Below are 17,122 nucleotides of genomic sequence, written 5' to 3'. Positions count from 1 at the left end.
TCTGTCCAAAGTTTGATATCATTGTCAGTGAACGTGGCTAATTTTCAATCAGGCATTGCATGATTGACGCATTTAAAGTTTATTACCATGTTAGACAAAGATGTTCAACAATGTTCAAAATCATGTATAAGACGAACTCCATGCTTTTCTTGCAACAAAACGTTAGTTTGCAATATTTGTGTTTATCATTCGATTTATTAAATATTTTGCAACACTTACGTGCAACACATCCTCAATATCACTTTCGACGACCGTTTCAAAATTACATTCTCCATCTCATTCAACTCCACCTTAATCTAAGTTAAAATTTTGATTATTAATTGCGATTCTTCTAATATTTCGCCAGCTAAATAACAAATATTTTATTCCGTACCTTTTATTTTCATTGGTTCAAGTCCTAAGATAAAATTTTTGAAAGATTTGTTTTTAGAATTGTAACTTCTTGCAGTAATATTTATATATTTATAGAAGGAGCTATCGGAACACTCATCTACAGTGATCGAAAGTCCCATTGTCTTTAGTTATTTGTAGAATTTCAGAAACAATACAATTTTTGTGAGTCATTATTACTTATTTAAATTTGAAATTATGAAAAATTTTAAGCAATTTAATAAATTTAAATATTGTTACGAAATTGTACTTGAATTCAAATATAACGATTTTAACGGCTGATTTAAAGTTGCATAATGCTATTTGAAAGCAGTTCCTCTCAAACTGTAACATATCTGTGGACATTATTAACATTAAATAAAAGCTTTGAGTTGATCATTGATTATAAGTATGGCAATGCTGAATGTTTGCTAGCTTTGACAGTTAAAGAACATTGTAGAAAATTCACCAGAGATTGCGTATGCTCTAGGCTTCGAAAATACGAGCTTTGACAGTTAAAGAACAATCTAGAGTGCAGATGGCAGTGTTATAAATAGTGGCAGAGGTTGTAGTCGTTAGTGAGTTTATCAGAGACGCTATTCGAATAAACATCAACTGAGTGCCTTAAAGTGTGCTGTATTTTCAAGTGAATTCGTGTACATTATAAAGTGTGTCTGTATTTCTGCGAATTTATAAACGTGTATAAAAAACATTGAGTGACTATTTAATTCTGTTGTTGTACATTTTATATAAATAAAGAGTTGTTACAATTTTTAAACTACTAAACTGTTTTTTTATTTGCAATCAAAAGTATCTGGTTTATTGAAAGGAAATAAACCAACGTTTTGAAAAGGTTAAAACGTAACAATATATATGAACATTTATTCGTTTATTCGATTATTCTACATAAAATTGTTCGAATTATTCGTTATTCGAAAATGTCCATTTTTAAATTGTTCGAATAATTATTCGTAAGAAATTATTCGATTAATCGAACGATCATTAGTCGAATGAATACCATAGTAGGTATGTATCGAAGATATGGATTTAATGATGTCCGCCTTTATGTTGAAATTATTTTACCGAAATCCACAAATAACTTATAAACATTGTTGATACAATATATCGGGAAAAAAGATGGGTATATTTTGAACGCAGTTTTTGTTTTTAATAACATATATATCATTTTGTATCAGTCATTATTGAAAAGTATAGATTAAACAAAAAAGTTTTCTTTTGCTTCGAAAATGTCGAATTTTGTATCATCGAATCGTCATATGCTGGAAGTTTTGCTTTACTTTTTTAATTTGAAAAAAAATTACCTCTAAAGCACACCGATTTCTCACCAAGCTTGTGGTAAGTGTATTATATCGGTTTCAACGTGCGAGAGTTGGTTTGTGCGGTTCAGAAGTGGTGATTTTGTCACGGAAGACAAAGATCGCCCAGGCCAACCAAAAAGTTTGAAAAGCAAGAATTGGAGGCATTACTCTATGAAGATCATTGTAAAACTTAACAAAACCTTTCAAAATCACTGGGAGCTACTCAAGCAGCAATTTGAAAACGTTTGCAAGCAGCAGGATTCATCTAAAAGTAGGAAAATAGGCTAGCGTACGAATTGCAGCTGAGAGACCTTGAAAGACAATTTTGCGTGTCCGAAATGATGCTTGAACGATATAAAAAATAACTTTTGCACCGAATTATTACTTGCGATGAAAAATTTATCCATTGCAAAAACCCGAAGCGTAATAGATTGTATCTCAAGTCCGCCCAACCAGGCACCAATGCCAAATATCAGTGGCTCTAAGATAATTCAATGTATTTGGTGAGAGCAAAAAGGTCCTATCTATTATGAACTGCTGAATTCTGACCAGACCGTCACAGGGAACCTGTACCTAACGTAAATGATTCTTTTGAACCGATCATTGCTACAAAAAAGCCCAGAATATGTGGCCATGCATTAAACCGTAATATTCCATCATGACAACGCTCGACCACATGTTGCAATACCTGTTAAAACGTATTTATAATAAAGTGGTTGGGAAGTTTTGCCCCGCTTTATAGTTCAGACCATCCCACTACTATTTGTATCGCTCGATGCTGAATGCACTTTCGGGAGTATTCGATATTGTCTTGATTCGTTCATTGCCTCAAAATATAAGCAGTTCTTTTGGCTCGGAATCCATATGTTGCCATAAAGATAAGAAATGTCATAGCTAACACTTTGAATAAATTTATATTGTACAAATGTTTCAAAATAAAATCTAAAAATTAAAAAAAAAAAAAAAACAAGTAAGAGAGCTATATTCGGCTGTGCCGAATGTTATATACCCTTCACCAAATTATACTTCAAAATACAAATTTTAAATATTTTTAGGTAAACAAAATTAATTTTTTTCCAGTTTTTTAATTTTTTTCGAATTGTTACTTAAATTTTTAAATTTAAAAAATTTAAAATTTTTTTTTTTAAATTTAATTTTTTTTTTATATATTTAAAAAAAAAAATCATTACATATCTATATTGTCTACATTAATGACTTAGTAATCCAGATATAGGTCAAAAATCGAGGTTGTCCTGTTTTTTTCCTCATATCTCAGCCATTTGTGGACCGATTTTTTTAAATAGGAAACTTCTCGAAAGCATGTCTGACAGAATTATTGAAGATTTGGATCCCGAAGATATCTGGGGTCTTCAGAAAATTTATTTCAACAGACAGTCAGACAGACGGACATGGCTTAATCGACTCCGCTATCTATAAGGATCCAGAATATATACACTTTATAGGATCGGAAAATTATATTGTGGTAATTACAAACGGAATGAAAAACTTATATATACCCTTCTCACGAAGGTGGAGGGTATAAAAATACCGCTGTGATGGACTATTAATCTGAGGGTTGCGGATTCGATTGCCGCCAGTTATACTGGGTATATCTGCAGACAAGCGAAACATTTCGCAGTTTGTGTTTGTTTAAAAAACCAAAAAAATTCACCTAATCTAATATATGTATATAAAAATGAAATGGTCCATGTATGTAATGGCATCACGTGAGATCGGCTGGAGCGATTTGGCTGATTTTTTTTTATTCGATTCGAAATTTTCAGGAGATGGTTTGTAAAGAAAAAAATCAAAAATTCCGGGTAGAACTCCGGTAGAACAGTCAACTGTAATAAAAAAGCCCCCTAAAGTATGCTGTACAAATTTAGATATTTTATTTGCAAATAAATAAGAACAGGGTTGGAGAAACTTGAAGAACTAACATCAGTAAATAGCTACCGGGGCGGTCAACTAGTACATACATTTTCAAACATTTTTTAAATAAAAATTGTTTTCAATCTTTATCTTAAAGTATTATTTGGTAAAGGATATATACGATTCCAAATAGCCGAATATATCACTCTTACTTATTTTTACTGATCTGATCAAGATATAACATTTTGTAAAAAACGAATAAAAAATATGAATAATCATTAGACGTTTTTTTCCTACTTACGTAGGTCAGAGCTGAATATCGATATTTTAGTTTCGAAAAGATAAACGAAAACATCAAAATACAATCTAATTTAAGTTACCTTCGTGAAATTTATCCTAAATTAATAAATTCAACTTAACACCATTTACCATTTAAGGGTTAAAAAAACAATATGCTAAAAATTTACGTAAGTACGTACGTGTATGCATAAATATTAAAACCTTACCGCAAGTGTTTAGATAAAAAGCAATTTTAACTAAATTTTTATGTTTTACTTTTAATTTGTTTCTTTTTATTATTTGTTTGCTTATAAATTACACATCATGTTTCATTATACGCTGGTAAGTATTTCAATTTTACAAATTTTTATTTATTCGTCACGCTAACCCACCAAGTGGCGGCATTCTTCTTCCATACCTACTTGTATTAATACAAGATACATAAACAACATAAGACTATCTATCTATCTACCTACCTACCACTCAACCAACCATCTACTACTACAGCTAAGTACTTTCTATGTTTTTGTACGTAGTATGTAGTTATCATCTTTATAGCCATTACACTTTTAAAATAACCATACCTTTTTTCTATATCTCTCCCCATAACTTGAAAAGCCCCCGTTCGCCCCAAAATAGCAACCAAAAACATTGCGAATAAACAAAAAATTCAAGTAGACATTGCGCAAGTTTCAATCTATTGCACTTGCTGTTGCTGCCACCGCTACTCACACTGCTGCTGCTGCTACTATAGCAGTTGTTTGTTACATTTAACTTCATTTTAATGGTAGGAAAAACTACTGCAAACAGAAATTGAATAAAAAAAGTTTTTCTTTTTTAGGTTTTTATGTGTGTTTGTGTCTATGTTAAAGGTATGGATTTTTCTTTAACAAAAAATTGTTAAAAAAAATATTCATTCATTTCTGAAAAATATGCGTCTACCATGCCATGTTACCGTTTCTTTATATCTTTGCTTTAAAAGTCTTGTTTATTTTGTTTGTTTTTTTAAGAGTTTTCTTTTGATTTTTATGGCAAACAGATGAATTCGTTATAGGGAGTAGGTCATACGGTAGGGCTTGAAAATAATAGTGATATTTTGATAATTGTGGTACGTGGTTTCTATGGACTTAATTTCTTCAATATATAATTATTTAGTAACTCTGGCACATACTAAAGAGTCTCCCAATATGGACTTCTGAACTTTGACAGTTTATAGCGTCCATATTGTTGAAGTTATATCTGTCGAATTGGCTCTCATTATTTCAGTTTGTTTTGCCAAATCACCTTGGACGGATATAGCATTCAAAATGAGTTCTGACAACGTTCTGCGCGTTATACAGTAATCAATGATCCAACACCCGTACGACGCTGGGCTAGAGTCGTCATCGGTTCATATTTCTTCCATCAAGTGTCCTAAATTGGATGATACGTGTCACACATCATGCCACATTGAACATTCTGCACGAGCGATTTAAGGGCATGGTCATCTCACGTTGACTTGATGTGAACTGCCCACCGAGATCGTGCGATTTATGTAAAAATAGTTTGTAGAAAGGAGAATGGAGGAGTAGTACTTTTAGATATTTGATTTAAATTAAATTAGATTTCCATTTAGTAAATTATACTTTGAAGGCAGCTTTATCAGATAATTATACCTAATGGGTCGATTATGGATGGCAAACAGACTTCAGTTACGTTGTCAGAGCTCAATCACAAGTTTCTGTTTGCCAATTTGGCAAATGATAATGATAGCTGCCAGTTTTCATCTGTAATGTAATTTTGGAAACAACAATCTTGTTTTATTTCATTTCCTTACTAACAAATGCAAATATGAACTTTCCTTATTTAATTTATGGCATATTTTGCAAAAAACATTAAAAACTACAATAATTAAATACAGATGTTTTCTTCTTTTTTTTCTAATAAATAAAATCAATCAATTCTGCTCCATATAACAACTAACATAGAGTAAACATATTTGTAATGAAATTAATTAAACAGTAAAATTACTTAAAATAAAGAAAACCACAAAAAAAACATACGCATGACCACAAAACAGTCTAAAGTAAATCACATTCAATTTATAAATAAATACTAAAGTCTAAAGGCACTACATTAAAAAACAGTGGGTATAACGAATATTAATTTTATTTTAGTTCAATGAAAGATGAAAAAATTTGATCTTTTAAAAAATATTCATAATAAATGTTTTACCCTTCACCATGAGTTATAAATGTATAATATATAAGTTAATCATTCCGTTTGTAATTTCTACATGTCTCATTTGCGACCCCACAAAGTATATAGTATATTCTGGATCGTTATAGATAGCGAAGTCGATATAGGCATGTCCGTCTGCCCGTCTGTATGTTGAAATCAACTTTCCGTAGCTTACATACATTATTCATACATCAATATATCCGCAATAGACTCGGTTCAGTTGCTATTAAAAATCGAGAAAATCGACCCACAAATGGCTGAGGTTAAGGAAAAAAACAAGACAACGTCGATTTTGTCCTATTTTTAATTCATTAAAATTTTGTTAAAAATTTGTTTAAGAAATAAATAAAAAAAATTTTTTTTTTAAATAAATCAAAAAAAAATTTGAAAAACGTTTTTTAAAATACTTTTTTAAGTCATTAATATAGTCAATATGGATATCCAATAATAGATGTTTCAAAGACCTTTGCAACAGCGTATATAAGGCCTACAATTGGTCAAAATCGGAAATAAATATTTTTTTTATCAAAAAAATTTGTTATAAAATTTTTTTTCACAAATAAATTTAAAACAATTTTTTTTTTAAATTTTTGTCAACATTTTTTCGAATATAGTTCTGTACTTGTTTAAATTATTAAAGTTTTATAAAATAAAATGTTCACACAGAAAAAGTTCAATTCATTAAAAAGAACAAGTAAGAGTGCTATATTCGGCTATGCCGAATCTTATATACCCTTCACCTTTGTTGTGGATGCATTATTATTTTTTATAATTAGTATATAGGTATGTATGTACATTGCCCACTTTCAGCGTACAGCATCCTAAATTTATCAAGAACACAAAAAACAACAACAACGCCAAACGAAACAGAACACCAAAAGAAAAAACAAAAACAAAATACACAAGGCAATGAAACCAACACACATCCAAACATACGTTTAATTGTATAAAAAACAACAACAACGCCAAAAGAAACAAAACACAAAAGAAAAACAAAATACGCAAAGCATGCACATTCAAACATACGATTTGTTGATTTTTTGTCAAAAAAACCAACACACAACCAAACAAAAGTTTAGTTGTATAAAAAACAACAACAACGCCAAAAGAAACAAAACACAAAAAAAAAAAAAATACGCAAAACTTGCACATCCAACCATACGTTTTGTTGCTGTTTTGTCAAAGCATGCAATACATTGTGTTTTTTGATGAAATTTTCAGAGGTTGTCTCGGATTTTTGCTCATATCTCCGTTATTTATGGACGGATTTTGCTGATTTTAAATAGCAAAATTCTCGAAAGTATGTCTGACAGAATTGTTGAAGATTTGGATCCCGGAGATATCTGGGGCCTTCAGAAAATTGATTTCAACAGACAGACAGACAGACAGACAGACAGACAGACAGACAGACAGACAGACAGACAGACAGACAGACATACAGACAGACAGACAGACAGACAGACAGACAGACAGACAGACAGACAGACAGACAGACAGACAGACAGACAGACAGACAGACAGACAGACAGACAGACAGACAGACAGACAGACAGACAGACAGACAGACAGACAGACAGACAGACAGACAGACAGACAGACAGACAGACAGACAGACAGACAGACAGACAGACAGACAGACAGACAGACAGACAGACAGACAGACAGACAGACAGACAGACAGACAGACAGACAGACAGACAGACAGACAGACAGACAGACAGACAGACAGACAGACAGACAGACAGACAGACAGACAGACAGACAGACAGACAGACAGACAGACAGACAGACAGACAGACAGACAGACAGACAGACAGACAGACAGACAGACAGACAGACAGACAGACAGACAGACAGACAGACAGACAGACAGACAGACAGACAGACAGACAGACAGACAGACAGACAGACAGACAGACAGACAGACGGACATGGCTTAATCGACTCCGCTATCTATAAGGATCCAGAATATATATACTTTATAGGGTCGGAAATGAAAAATGTAGAAATTACAAACGGAATGACAAACTTATATATACCCTTCTCACGAAGCTGAAGGGTATAAAAATAAAAAATAATAAGGGTCCTCATGTAAAGCTTAAAAGCCTCGCAAACTGTGCAATCTGTGCATTTTTACACTCTCGCAAATGAAATGTCAAAAAATGTATGGAAATTCGTTTGCACAACTCCGATAAGTTTGCGCGACAATTTAGACTCGCAAACTTGAATTTATTGTGCATTTGATGAATCAGCTGCTTTTGTTTACTTTTATTTATAAGAAATAAAAATCAAATAAAATATAAAAATTTTGTGCATGTTAAAATTGTGTAACTTTGGAACAGAATGATTGTATTAAATGACATTGTGTATGAAAACATTAACCAACAGCTAGAATATAAACAAAATCCTCCAAACTATGTATACCACCGTTTGTTCCAAAGATTTAACTTTCATTCAACATTTTAAAATTAAAATTTATACAATTTGAAAAAAAATTATTAAAGCTTTTGTTGAATTTATGTATTTTTATTTGACAAATATAAATTTTCTGTATAAACTTGCACAAAATTGAAAAGGTGGGTTCATGAAACATGTCGTGTATTAACAAAAATGTAATCTTTCAAAGGTTGAAAGATTATGAAAGATATGAATTCTATTATAAACTAGTTGACCGCCCCGCTTCGCCCGGTAGCATTTACTAATGTTAGTTCTTCAAGTTTCTCCAACCTACATAACCTGCCTGTTCTTATTTATTTATTTATATAAATATCTAAATTTGTGCTGCATACTTTAGGGAGGTTTTTTTATAATAGTTGACTGGACTCAAAAAAAGAATCGAATAAAAAAAATCAGCCAAATCGCTCCAGCCGTTCTCACGTGATGCCATTACATACATGGACTTTTCATTTTTATATACATATATAGATTAATTCCATTATGAATTAATTCAACAATGAACAAATTCTATTCAAATAAATAAAACCCTCTGAATGAAGATAAAGAATTAACTTTTTTGGGGAATGAATTGCAGACATTTGCTAATTCTGAATTAAGCTCAAGTTTAATTAATTCGAAGTTCTGATATTCTATATTTACAACCAACTCTCCCCCTTAATTTATTCGCAACGTTTTTTTTAAACAATACGTTAAAATATATAGTGTGTGAAACACATGTATGTATTCTTTGTTTGATTATAACATAAAACAAACACAGAATCTACTTCAATCTCTATTACTGATATTTCACTAATTTTACCTACAATCAACTAACTAAGGACTGACATCGAAAAAACCTTAACATACGTTTTTCATTAAAACTTTTAACCCAAGTATTATTGGATTTTTTTTTGATCAAATTACCTTTGTAAAGCATGTAAGTAGAGTATCCAAAACGGAAAACGAAAACCGGGCAACTGATTTTTTAATCTTTGTAAACTCCACCGGTTTCAGTTTTTTTAACTTTTCGGTTTTTTGACGAACCGGTTTTAAGTCAGGTTAACCGGTTTTAATTAAATATATGTTCGAATGCTCATTCCAATATATTTATGAAAAACTTTGATACAATTTTTATTAGAAACTTATAGAAGTTATTTAATAGAAACTTATAGAATTTGACAATATTTCGTAAAAGATATAAAAAATTGCATAAAGATAGAACCTTAAGAATTCAAAAATGCTAAATTTAAGAAGATTTAGTACACAATTCTTAACACATTTCCTATTAGCGTTCACAAATAAAAATAAATTAAATAATTTAATATAAACCGTTTAACCGGTTTTTTTGAAGACAAAAACCGAAACCGTAGCCGGCTTTTTTAAAATACAATAATCAAAACCGGTTTTTTCAAAAACACACTTTTTCGGTTAAACCGGAAACCGGGTTTTCAAATTTGGCGGTTTTTTTGACACTCTACATGTTAGTTAATGTTAATTTGTGTGTAATCTGATTAAAATGAGTGACGAGAAAAAAGGCGTACTAAAATTATTAAATATTTTCAACAAAACCAGACTTGGTCCTACAAAAAGTTGGCCAAACAATCAAACTGATTCCAATGTTATTAAACAGTATCGCGAGAACTTGTCTGTTGAAAGAAAACCTGATTCATGTAGAAGGAATGGTCCACAAAAGCCAATAAATAGAAATCATTTTCAAAGAGCTCCCAACACATGCGATAGAAAAGCAGTCCGGTTGCGCAGTACTCGGACTATTTGGTACGAAATGTTAAAGCCAATGCAGGTTCAAAAACACACAAGGCTCAAAAAGTTCCTGACAGGAACTCTGCTACAAAAAATATACATGCTGCATAATGGATAACGAAACGTACGTATGGAAAATTTTTCGCAACTTCCCGGTCAATTTTCCCAAAAAGTTCTTGGTATGGCAAACAATATGCATTGCGGCAAAAGAAGTCAAACATTTGTTACAAATGGCTCCATAAATACCGAAATTTACATCAAGGAATGTTTACAAAAGAGGATGCTTCCATTCATAAAACTTCTTATTGTGTCCACTTATTTTTGGTTTGATTTGGCATCCTGTCACTATGGTAAGCAAGATCTTGAGTGGAACAAGAACAGTAATGTGATATTTGTACCAAGAGAGGCAAATCCTCCAAACTGCCTGGACCTAAGGCCAGTGGAGAGATATTGGACTCTCGTTAAAAAAGAATTGAAGAGCACAAAAAAGGTGTCCAAAAGTGTGACAGATTTTTAACGGAGATGGTCTACGTGTTCGAAAAAAGTGACATAAAGCTCTGTAAAAACCTTAATGGAGGGGTTACTATAACTATAAAAATAATATTTTTTGTAAATGGTAATAATAATTTCAATAAAATAAAAAAAATATCAAAACTGTAAGTTTAATGGTTTAATTTTTATTAACATTTTTTCGATCTCACTCCTTACTCCTTTTTTCATTTCTATAGTAGTTTTTATTTTGAGTTATACCACAACTCTTAAGTGAATAATAGTGGGTAAATGTTGTTTTTATTCTATTTTATTTTACATTGTTCTATATATTACTGGAAGTTGGTGGTCGGTCTATTGTAAATTCTCATTTTTCTATTTAGATATTTTTTTTTTTGCGATATTATCTTTTGTTTTTATTATTTTTTATTACTTTAGCCAATTCCCTCAATTCAATTGCTCTAGTTGTCATTGTTTATTATTATCCATGTCATATGTAGGAATCAGTTCTATTATTGCTGTTGTTGTTTGTCATCGTTCTTGTTCTTGTGTGTGTTGCATGATACCGGAAAGCCTCAATTGAGTTGGTTGTTTTTTATTTTCTCTCTTTTCAAAGTAAATGTTATAAGAAAAGGGTTACATGCTATGTTTTGTCACTGTGCAAACAGACAGTCACTCTCAGACGCACCAAAAACGTGACGAATAGGAATGATTTATGTAAATTAAATTGAAAAATTAGTTTCATTCATATAGTGCATTAATTGTAGTTGTATCTATTTATGTTAATAGCTAGCAGTTGGGATTTGTGGTTTTGAGCCGGCCCTGAAACATAGCTAAATTAAGGTGAAAATTTCCTCTGGAATGTATAGTTAATCTCGATTCTACTTTAATTATGAAATATAAACAGTGAGTGGCAATACAATTTAAACCTTTATTAAAAAACTATATTCCGTAATTAAAGTTTTCTTATGCATGAAATTTTTTTCATCACGTTAGCTTTTAAAAATATGTCAGATATTATAATTTATCATTCATTTAAAGCCTTTATTTCGGTCAAAATGATCAGCGAAAAAAAGTACGTACAAAAATAATTAAACTTTTCAAAAAATCCAATATTGACTTTCAAAAAAATAGCAAATAATTTGAATGTTCATCGTCACATTGTTTCCAAAGCCATTAACAGTATAGGAAGAATTGCACATTGAAAGAAAACCTCAGGATCATGAAGAAAAAAAGGTCTAACAGATGTTGGTAAGGCATTGTGATAAAATACTTCTTCAGGCTACCTAACTTTTGTACGGCTCTTCAGGCGGAAGTAACTGCCATTAAATGTGCATCCAACTGGCTGAGGAATAGCGGGTGTCTTCACAACATCTATTTTAACCGAGAAATGCCGGGTATCCCTTAATGATATAGCAAGACATTCAAGAATAACGCTTATATGGGTCCCTGGACACGATGGAAATCAGCCAAAAAGTTTGCAATAATGAATGATGAGGCGATCGACCACTTTTTTGGTATTTCCCTTGTTAGATGCAAGATGGCTGTACAGCAGAAACTATATGAGACTGTATAAAACTGATGGACCAATGCGCCTTCCTGTGTTATAATGAGGTCTACTTATGGAATTTCTTCGTGAGCAAATAAGGCTAATAGTTTTCTTCATTACAGGACACTGTATAATTGGGACACATGGTAGAAAACTGGGACTGCGGTACAATGACTACTGTATGAGCTGTCATAATGAAGAATAGGAGGAGATCTATTCTGCCAATGCCCGGCTCTGATAAACCTGAGGGAATGCATCCTTGGGATTCCATTCCTATCATGCTTGGATGAGCTATCAAAGACGAGTTGGTTTAACTTGGAAACAATGGACGTATAATAAATACCCTGTTGTTTGCCCATTGGGTTTCACAATGGGATCAGTTTTGAATGGACCCAAGTGAGATGCATAAAAAGTGGCCATAGAACCTAACCTAATCTATTTGTAAGGCTTCGGTTGTTGTTGTTGTAACAGTTCGACTGTTACCGATTGTTCTTTCCTGGGGAAAAAAACTTGCGGTTTGTACAGCTGTCGCTGAGTTGACAATCTTTGGTCGAATATAATTCGGGACGTTACGGAACGGAGATCCAATTATCGTGGGAACGCAGAATGGGAAAGCAGTTCGTAAAGTTTAATGCTCTGATTCTTTTGAGCGCAGAGCCAATGCTTATGTTGGGTTGATAAATGAAGTTCAGAAAGCTCGAGCGAAAAAATGTAGGTCAAAAAAAATACTTCTGTTGTATAACGGATGATGAAACTTATGTACTGGAAGAATTTTTACAACTTCAGGGCCAAGATTTGTATGTGGCTGATGGACGAGGTAATGTGAAGAACAATACCGGACAAAAAACAAACAAAATTCCACAATAAGTTTCTTGTGCGGCTAGTCAATTGCAGTTGTGGCAAAAGAAGCCAATCAGAAGCCAAACAGAAATAAAAATTACGAAGTATCTACAAAAACGGCATTTACCTTTCTGAAAACAGCACAGTGTCTTTATATTTCTGACCCGATTTGGCATCATGCCACAATGAAAAAATACCCTTGAGTGGTATTCAAACAATAATGTAAATTGTGTACAAAAAACAATTAATGAACACAGTAAATGTATACCAGGACATGTCCGATTTTAAGCGTATGTGGACCGAACACCTCGTACAAAAAGATAATGGAAGAAACTATAAAATCTTTAATGGGAGGATTTCCGCAAAAAAAAGGGGATACATTTATAAATACTGAGTAATATGCCAATATTTTAATATTTAATGAATTTGTACAATATTTGAATAAATATACATACGTATTTTTGAGAATTTTTATATTGAACGGTTTAAGTTTTATTTAACTTAATACCAGGTAAAATTTCTATTTGGCTCATAAGTTTGTCATTCCTTTTGTGGTTTCTACATTTTTCATAGGTTTATGGTTTTATATAGCGGAGTTAATGTAGTCATGTCCTTCTGCCCGTTTGTATGTTGATATCAACTTTCCAAATTCTCCAAATAGCATTGATATAACAATATACCCGAAATAGTCACGCTTAGTTTGGCATTTAATTCGGGAAAATGGGTCCATAAATTTTTGAGATATGAAATCATAGACAATTAGTCAAAACTGAGAAAATAACTCGATTTTTTCACCTAAAATTTTTTTTACCCAACAATTTTCGTTAAACATTTTTTATCCACAGATAGACGAAGTTCGTTTCTTCAAACTTTGAGACTGGTTTAAATAAACGATTTTCTAAATTGAATATCACTTCATGAACAAATAAATACCTTTATGAAAATTAAATATCTATAACATTGCGGTAATATGTTAAACACAATATAATGTAGGTATAATGTCTGTTAAACAAAATATAATGTGTTTTAAATAGAAATAACTATTGATTTGAGCTTTTTAAATTTACTTTAACGATATCATTTCTTGTTTGGTGAGAATGACAAGCAGCTTATGTCATATTTTGCACAATTTTCAGTACTCAAACTTTGTATTCAAGATATTTACATTAACTATAATAAAAATATAGCAAACTAAATTATAATGTTTACTTTATAACATAAAAATACTCAAAATTATTCATAAAAGATAATGAACTAATAGTATCATATTGCAGGCTGCTTAAAATTTGTCATAACATATTAAATTCTACACATAATGAGTTAAAAATATCTATTATCAGACTTTTTTCACGCTGGTGAATATTTTGTCATACATTCCCCAGAGACCTATGAGTCACATAAAGCAGTCTTTTTTGTTTAAGATTTCAAAAAGAGAATAATTTTGATAAAATGCTAGTATGAGATTAATTTTACAATTTAAATAATTAATTACACTTTTAAATAATTCTTTTAAAAATTATTCTAAATAAAACTGTTTACTTTGGTATGTTAAACCACTAAACTTCATTTCATCATTTATAAGGCCAATAAGCATTAACTTATTAAACAAAAAAAGATATAATAAACCTCAAAACCATAAAAACACAATTGTATACATTTTACACTGTATAATATTTGCACACAAATAAATAAATAAAAAGTCAATAACAAGTACAAATACAAACGAAGCTCTTCTGACAACTAAAGTGTTATAATCTGTCAATATGCGCTGGCTGGCAGTAACTATAATTTAAACTTGATGACGTTAAGCAAATGAATGTGTGTGCACATACATACATATGGGTGTGTGTGTGTAATGTCTGCATTTGCAAAGAAAACAAAAATCCAAGTTAAAAACTTATTTTTTTATCTTATTAAAAAACCAACAAATATTTGCTTTTAATTTTGTGTATGGAATTAAGGCAAAAAAAAGCATTATACAAGAAGGTTAATATGTAGTTAATTTTGTTGTTGTTTTTTAAATATAATTTTTATTTTGCCAATTTTTATTTGCAGGGTGTGGCGAATTTTAAACATTGTTTTTAGATGTTTTTTATATACTTTTCACAGCAGGATTTATTAGAAGAGTCAGGATAATGTTACAAGGCTATAAGTCATAACGAGGACAACGCCTTATTCAATAGAAACCAAGGAGGAATCATTGTTAAACTTACCTTTTTACTCCAAATGCCAAAAAAAATCAATTTTCGGTTGAATGACTGCTTGATATAGCACCCTAGTAAACCACATAAACGAAGAAGAAAACAATGAATCCTATTTTTGTATTTTTTCCTTCTTAACGGGATATTAAATTGCAAAAATTTTAAATCGCGTTGGCCCACACCACATAAAGTAGAAAATAAATCTATGCACTTTATCTTTAGTGGATAATTTTGTTTGTATATGTATGTATATTTTAATTTATTTATATTTCAATTAATTGGCAAAATTAAAGAAATATTTTATTTTATTCACTGCTTTTGACTTTGTAGCTTTATTTTTTATTCACTTTTTGTTGTTTAAAATATACAATAATAAAAAATTCACTTCATTTTTTTCACTTCTTTTCGTTTTCTTCTTCTGTTTTTACTCCTCCCAGGGCTGTGCACTAATAAAAAATAACAATTACAACAACAACAATCTTATTTAGTGGAGAATTACTAAGTAGTAGTAGTAGTAGAAGACAACAACAAAAACTTTGCACGTATTTTTTTTTTTAATTTTATCTTTGTGTTGTTGTATGTTGTTCACATTTCATATTTTTTCTTCTTGCTTTTTTCTCTTGCCTTCTTACTGTGTCTTTTACATCGTTGTTCGTACTTCTCATCGATTTGATCTCATCTTGTTGTATGTGCCCCCGCCTCCGCGGTGGTGTTGAATTTTATATTTTTTTTTTCTTATAATGATAAATTTTTCCTCAATGAACTATAAATTTTTGTTTTTACTTTTTTAATTATTTGGCTTTCTATATTTTATTAACATTTATTTATTTGATTTTCCATGTATTTTAAGAACTTATTTTTTTATATATTTTAATGTTGTTTTACTATAATATTTAATTAAAATAAATTTTACACAAAAACTTATTTTGTATGCCGACGTTCGCTTTAAAAGATGTGAATTTTTCGTTTGCCTTTTTTCATCGCAAATAAGAAAAAGGCGTGTGTGTTAGTGGAATTGCCAGGTTGTAGAAATACCAGGGTAACAGAGTTGCATTTTCGTTGAAGTGGGGCAAAACAAAATATTTTATGGGAAAAAAAGTTTATGGTATTTTTTTGTATATTTTGTTGTTGTAACAGTTCTGCTGCTTCCCCGGTTGATAAGGATGTCGGTGAGATGACAATTTTTGAACGAGTGAGACTCTGGTCGTTCCGGATGGAAGATCCGATTGATGTGGGAACGTTGCTGACCTTTGGCTGACATAGAAAATAATGTAATATATAGTTGTTGTAACAGTTCTGCTGCTTCCGCGGTTGATAAGGATTTCGCTGAGTTGACAATTTTTGGACGTGTGAGACTCTGGTCGTTCCGGATGGAAGATCCGATTGACATCGACGGTAGCGACTGGTAAATCGAATACGATTATGGTCGAAAATCGATTTTCAGGTACTAGAAATAATTTTTTCGTGATCTCACTCAGATTTGTATGATGAAATCGATTTATGACAACGATTAATAAAAATCTATATGAAAATAAAAGTATGGAACGTTTAGTATTGTCTACATTTTCTGCATTCATTAAAATGTATAACATGATTCTTAATTTGAAAACGAAAAATATTTATTGAGAACCTCATTTTTTAAAAAAGGTCGGGTAAAGGAGTACAAGTTTTTTTTTCAAATTTGAGTACTGACTTGCTTGAACACGGCAAGTTGGGTTGTTTATTTCATTTATGTTCTTGAAAGTGAAAAACAGACTTGCTCATCTAATTGCAGGTATGCCGACGTT

The 17,122-nt window shown here is 31.2% G+C and overlaps 1 protein-coding gene across 2 annotated transcripts in view; it reads right to left on the bottom strand.

The window, feature by feature from the left end:
* The window catches only part of SCAR (wiskott-Aldrich syndrome protein family member 3 SCAR), a 42,072-nt gene extending 25,853 nt beyond the window's left edge, over positions 1-16,219 (bottom strand). The window contains exon 1 of one of the 2 annotated variants that reach the window (XM_065502456.1): positions 15,348-16,219. The gene's annotated coding sequence lies outside the window, so the exon portion shown is untranslated. The remainder of the gene's footprint in view (positions 1-15,347) is intronic. The other variant, XM_065502457.1, reaches the window with a different exon arrangement.
* Positions 16,220-17,122: the final 903 nt, after the last annotated feature.

This window comes from Calliphora vicina, chromosome 2 (assembly GCF_958450345.1).
Source record: "Calliphora vicina chromosome 2, idCalVici1.1, whole genome shotgun sequence".
NCBI lineage: Eukaryota > Metazoa > Arthropoda > Insecta > Diptera > Calliphoridae > Calliphora > Calliphora vicina.
This window is presented reverse-complemented; position numbering and strand designations above follow the sequence as displayed.